Below are 6,400 nucleotides of genomic sequence, written 5' to 3'. Positions count from 1 at the left end.
GTTAACTTTCCAGGGGGCTTCACCGTTATGCTCCTTCCAAGAAGAGAGAGAGGCACACCAGCCACCCGAGGCATGTCACACCCTGGCTGTTTCTCTATGAGGCGGTAGCACCACCTGCTGTCTGCTTTGAGACAGCAGCAGAGTCTTACAAAAATAAACCCGGCCAAGGCAAATTGATTTCACAACAGTCTGGACAGCAAGCCATGTGCACAGATGAACCTGATTTTGGTGTTTCGGGCTCTTTGACCTTTGTGAAGGGGTAGTTGCCTTTTTTGGGGGGGAGAGGGTCAAACTAAATTAGTATTTTAGTAATTATACAAATGATAGGGTTTATTTAAAATAAAACAAATAAACCTTAGAAAAGTGAAAAGAAAGTAAACATTGCCCCCGCCCCCCCCCCCAGCCCTCCCAAGACAGCTGTGTGAGTTTCCGTAGAAGCAGAAAACAAATGCAGTGGTTGGAAATGTGGGAATCAGAGAGCCTGCATTCGAGTCCTGACTCTATCTCTTCCTAACATTGTGATCTTGGGCAGATGCCCTCCTCTCTGAGCCTCAGCTTCCACATCCATAAAATGGGAATAATGGTAGCAGCACTTCTCTCAAAGCATTATGGTGAGGCTTAAATGAATAAAACCTATAAAGGGCTTACAGGTGAAACTGAGGCACAGAGAGGGTAAGTAAGCACTTTGCCCAAGGATACACAGCTTGTACAAGTCCGAGGTGAATTTACTGAAAACCTGGTGTGCTTTGCCTCCCCACCACATTCCTCCATCATTACTCATCTCTCTGGTGCTCCCCACAAGCCACTGTGGCTTCCGATTACCCCCAAGGCCCTGTTGGTGGTCAAGAGATGAGCCATCAGAGTTTCTCCAGAGGACAGACTTCTCCCTTGCTGATTGAGGCTGGGGCTAAGGCCAGCTCAGCTGTGTCACCTTAGCAAGTTGTGTAACCTCTCTGAGCCACATCCTTCTCACTCTTCATGGGGTTAAATGAGCTAATCCACCCGCCCTTTGAGACAGGGAGGGCTGTTCAGTTTGCTCACAACTCAGCGCTTTGGGGCCTGAATTTATTGCTTCCAAACTATCCAAAGCGCAAAATGTCCACATTACATGGTCACATGTCAGTTCCCATTTTAACTTTTGTGATTTATGGACGTTGAAAGTGAAAGGGTCATTACAGGGAGAAACCCTCTCCTGTCAGAGGAGCAGGAGTGTGGGCCCCACTTTTTAGAAGTCTCTGCTGGTTTGAAAGCTCGCCCAGGCAGTCTCAGGTGAAAACCTAGGATGAGGACAAGGACTGGCAAATGGTCAGAACTCAAAGCGGGGGGGGGGGGGGGGGGGGGGTGTCAGAAGGGGAGCAGTGGAACTCTGCCGAGCACCAGGGAACCATGCTCGGTGCCTCAGTTTCCTTATCCACAGAGGAGTCAGAGCTGGTCCAGTGCCCGCCAGGCACTGGGCTCCCATCGGGGTAGCTATTATATTTAGAGATGTGCAGATCAGAACTGAAGGGGCAGGATAGATGGAACAGAGCGGACAAGCCCGCTGCCCATGGCCAGGAGACTCTCCTGCAGGCTTCTGAGCCGGGCCACCTGAGCTCCAGGCGTCTCTGCCACTGGCACGTGGGCACCCTGGGAAATCGTCCCACCCCTGTACTCTGGAAGGGCCCTGGCTCTTCTGCCCCTTTTTGCAGTTTGCGTCTCAGCTTCACTGCCAGTCGGTTCCCCTCTCTGCACCTCGGCTGTGTCTATGAAATAGTCCCTCAAAGTGATTGCAAGTACATGTTTGTGTTTCTGTGCATACAATTTCCATTTGTAGATGGTATCTTCAATAATGTACACTTACATATAAATGCATCATATAACCTACATGTGAATATCATTATCTCTAATATAAATGCAATTATGCAACTGATTATTGAGGAACAGGTCATTTTCCAATCTTGAAGCAGAAGTCATTCATTTCACTCCTGACTGCGGTGTGGGCCTGGCTCAGCGGGGCCAGCCTGCCTCTGCTCCAGGAGGCATCGCTGAGATGGCTCCACTGGGGCTGGAGGATCCCACTTCCAAGATGGTGTGCCCACATGGCTGGCGAGGTGGTGCTGGCTGGCGGTTCCCTCTCCAAAGGCAGCTTGGGCTTCCTCACAGCATAGTGGCTGGGTTCCAAGAGTGTCCATTAAAGACAAAATAGAAGCTGAGCATTTCCTAGGCTCCTCATGCAAGCTCACAGCGTCACTTCTGCTGCCGCCTATTAACCAGGCAGCCCCAGAGCCCGGGTTCAAGAGCATAGCCCCCTTATCTAGAGGAAAGGCATGTCAAAGCACTTGGAGGCCAACTTTCACCACTCCCACAGCATTCAGAACAGCTCAGTAAATCTGGGTCATTTTTTTTTTCTTAATTGATTAAGGTAATATATACCTCATCTCCTTATTACTCCCCAAACCCCCACTCATGCCCTCATCCCCCCTCTCTGTGTCCATTGGTTAGGCTTATATGCATGCATACAAGTCCTTTGGTTGATCTCTCCCTCTTACTCCCACCCTCCCATACCTTCCCTCTGAGGTTTGATGGTCTGATCAATGCTTCTCTGTCTCTGAATCTGTTTTTGTTCATCAGTTTATGTTGTTCATTCTATTCGGAGAAAAAGGAACCCTTTTGCACTGCTGGTGGGAATACGGAATGGTGCAGCCACTGTGGGAACTCCCATTTGATTCTGTGATCCCACTTCTAGGAATATATCCCAAGAAGCTACAAACACCAATCAGAAAGGATATATCCACCCCTGTGTTCACAGCAGCACAATTCACCACAGCTAAGATTTGGAAACAGCCTAAGTGTCCATCAGTAGATGAGTGAATTAAAAAACTGTGGTACATCTACACAATGGAATACTACGTTGCTGTAAAAAGGAAGGAGTTCTTACCATTTGCAACAGCGTGGATGGACCTGGAGAGAAATAAGCCAGTCAGAGAAAGATAAACATCACATGATCTCACTCATTTGTGGAATAGAATGAACAACATAAACGGAGTCATTATTATAAGGAGAAAGCGTCAATAGGTGAAAGAAGCTACCCCAGCTGATGATGTGGTCCCCTCCCTCCCTGCAGGAGGAAGGGACTGGGCAGTCAGGGAGGCAGCACCCGTCAAGGAATGCTTCCGGGAAGTGATTACCTGTTCACCTACACACTACCCTCTCACCTGCCGCCTGCGTGGGGCTCTATGTAAGACTTATTTTTTTTAAAAAAGGTGTCCCAGAAACCCCTGCCCCAAAGAGAAAACCATTTTGAACATGACTGGAGCCCCTTAAGTTTTAGGGGTATCTATTCCATTTGGAAGACAGATTAGATTAGATCTAGGCAAAGGGAAGTTCAGCAACACCCACTCAGTTATTTGTGCTGGGGGTAGGGAGGGTGAAATCAACATTTTGAGGAGCCATCTGTAAGCCAGGTGCCTCCGGGGCGGCAGGGGAGGGCAGGCGATGATGTGTGGGAATGCGCCCAGTGAGATCAGAAGGTGAAGGGAAGGAATCTTCACTTTTGCTCCTTTGGCAAAAAGCTTCATTCTCTCCTGGCAAACAAGATGGCCTGGCCTGGTACATTAAAATGCAGGCCTGCAGGGATGGTCACTGGTGTCTGAGGGTGTGGGTGGAGAGTGCTTTCACTACGTGACCATCCCGTCCTGGCTTTTCCTCTTTTTAATTGTTCCCATCTGACATGGGATTCCTCTCGCCAATCTCCTCGCCAAATGCAAGCTCTTTTGTGGTTTTAGCTGCACTGGCTCTTTTCTTGGATAGTTTTGTTCTCAGCCTCTCATCTGCCGTGTTGTGTCATCAGCTTCTTCTCCTTATGTGCTGTCTGGGGCGAGGTCTGTGTGGGTCGCTGGGTGAGATGGGGAGGCCAAATGATTCCCAAAGGATTGGGAGAGCAGAGACCCAGAGGGGCGGGCAGGACCCCTGCCCTGGAGCGGGGCTGGGAGGATGAGTGTGAACAGTGCTGTCCTTGCTCTTCCGCTCCCGGAGAAAGTAATGGACAGCAAGCACCGGGGTCCTTCCCCTCGGCCTGGCTTTGGAACCCTGAACAAGTCCTATAACCCTTGGAGGACAGCCTTGTGTGTAGGGGTTCAGGTGGGTAAGGAATTCTTACAAGGCTGAGCTCTTGCCCACTGGGCGCCTTCAGCCCAGGGGGCCCGGGTGTGAGAAGCGGGTGCAGAAGTGGAAAGAACACTGGCTTTGCAGCAAAGACCTCTATTTTATAAAGTGCAGTTCTGCCAGAACGGGCTGTAGGACTAGGTGGGGGGACCACTTCATCCTGATCCGCCTGTCTTCCCCATTTGTGACGGTGGGGAGAACATTGCTTCCTGTGCTGCACCAGCTCGGCCAGGTTCGGTGAGCCCGAGGAGGGGCGGTGACGGGTTAAAGACAGACAAGAGAATACAGCTGGGGCTAGGCCCATCACTGTGCCTGGATGAGGAAGCAGTGACCCAGCCTGCAGGCGGAAGCTTTATTTTACAGTCAGAGCACACAAAGCAAAACAAGGGGAGTGGTCAACATGTTTACAACGCTCTTATAATTTTCCCCTTATATTGCTGCACCTCCCACAGCCCATTAGCTACCCAGGAAGGAACAAGGGAGGACTAGAAGGTCAAGCTTAATTATGCCAGGAGAGCTCTGCCCTCCAAGCTGGGACCTGTCACCGGTCAGTCTGAGGTTTCACCCTATGGCCACTCCCTACAGACTCCCACTTCACAGGGCTGGGCAGGGTGTGCTGGGGCATCAGCAAAAAGATGCCTGGGCGCGGCCAGTTGGCCCTGCATCCCGCCCATTTCACTGGGCAATGCAATAAAATGCAGGGGAAATCTGTGGAAGAAAAAGGAGCTGGAAGAGACTGGGTACCAAAAGCTTGGGTTTCCTCCTGGAGATGAAATTCTTTTCCAGGTGTTAAAACTGGAATTACTATAAGCTCCCCTTCCTTCCCTTAGAACAGAAGTGGTGGTGGAAATGGGGCTCTTCACGGAGTCACAAGAAAAGCATTTTGGAGACCCCTGCCTGGGAGGATGAGGTGCAGTGGGAAGATTTATTAAAGTGAAAATGAAGGACTGTCTCCAGGCCCGTGTCTCATCCATGACCAGGCAGCTTAGCTCCGTCCTGCTGTGAAAGAAGTCCAGCCTTGTCTTCACCAAGCCTAGAAGAGCCAGGGTCCCGAGAGGTTGTGCCATGACTCAGCATCAGAAGGGCACCTGGCGCTGCTGTAGTTCAGTTTAGTCCAATGCTTAGTCCAGCTGTCTCTGTCCCCATCTGCGAGTGTAAGATCCGTTGCCGCTGCTCTGGCTGGGGCTGAGCTGCCATACAGAGGCCCAAGGTGGGCCTGTGCGGCTGCCCAGGTGCACAGCTGCAATGACCTGTGCGTGGCACTCCACAGCTGCTACGGCTACTATGGAGAGAGAACATGCGCAAATAGGCCAACAAATGAGCAGGTGCGCACTATGAGACAGGCCTTGGCTTGGAAGAGAGCCAGCTTCCTTTCAAACTAAGGCATTTCTTTCCTAATGCTTCATGGGCTTGTGCTGGGTCCTTCCCCATCCAATCTCTTTTCTAGATCTTCTGGGGTTTCGTGCTCTCATCCAATCCAATCCTTTTCACAGGCTAGATACCTTCCCTTTATGGGCGCCATCTGGACTCCTATTGCGCATGTGCCAGGCAAATGAATTTCCCCTCCCTTTTCCGTCCTGGTAATCTGGCTAATGGACTGTTCCCTGGGAGACTGGAAAGTGGATCTCCCAGGGATTAAGTCCCCTTTGGCAGAGGACGTGGCTTCCCTCTGAAGCTGTCTGAAGGTGTCTGAAGCTGTAACTTCCTGACTTAATCAGGCTCAGCCAGTCTAGCTCCCTTCTCCTTTTATTGATTTCAGAGGGGAGAGAGATACAGAAACCAATGATGAAAGAGAATTATTGATCAGCTACCTCCTGCACACCCCTCAGTGGGGATAGAGCCCAGAGCCCGGGCTTCTGTCCTGACCGGGAATCAAACCATGACCTCCTGGTTCATAGGTGAACGCTCAGCCACTGAGCTTTGCCAGCCGGGTCCCTTTTATTTTGTAAACTCCTAGTTGCCTATGCTAACAGTATGACATGAATTGGGTGCCAGCTCCCAAACTCCACAGAAAGATAAATAATCTTCCATGCTGATTTACAGATAGCCAAAGTTTGTTGCATTAGGCAGCTTTGAAGAGGTTAATACCCACTAAATGCATGAAATGCACTAGTCAATTTTCCTACTTGGAGAATGTTCTTCAGATGGCTCATCTTGGGGTCATTTGGATTCTGTACCAATCAAAATCTGACATTCTGAGAGGGAACTAAGGAATAAAATCCTTAAATTCAGGATCTTGCTTATGCAACCCTTCCCA

This window comes from Pipistrellus kuhlii, unplaced genomic scaffold, assembly GCF_014108245.1.
Source record: "Pipistrellus kuhlii isolate mPipKuh1 unplaced genomic scaffold, mPipKuh1.p scaffold_m20_p_17, whole genome shotgun sequence".
In the NCBI taxonomy this organism is placed as follows: Eukaryota; Metazoa; Chordata; class Mammalia; order Chiroptera; family Vespertilionidae; genus Pipistrellus; species Pipistrellus kuhlii.
This window is presented reverse-complemented; position numbering follows the sequence as displayed.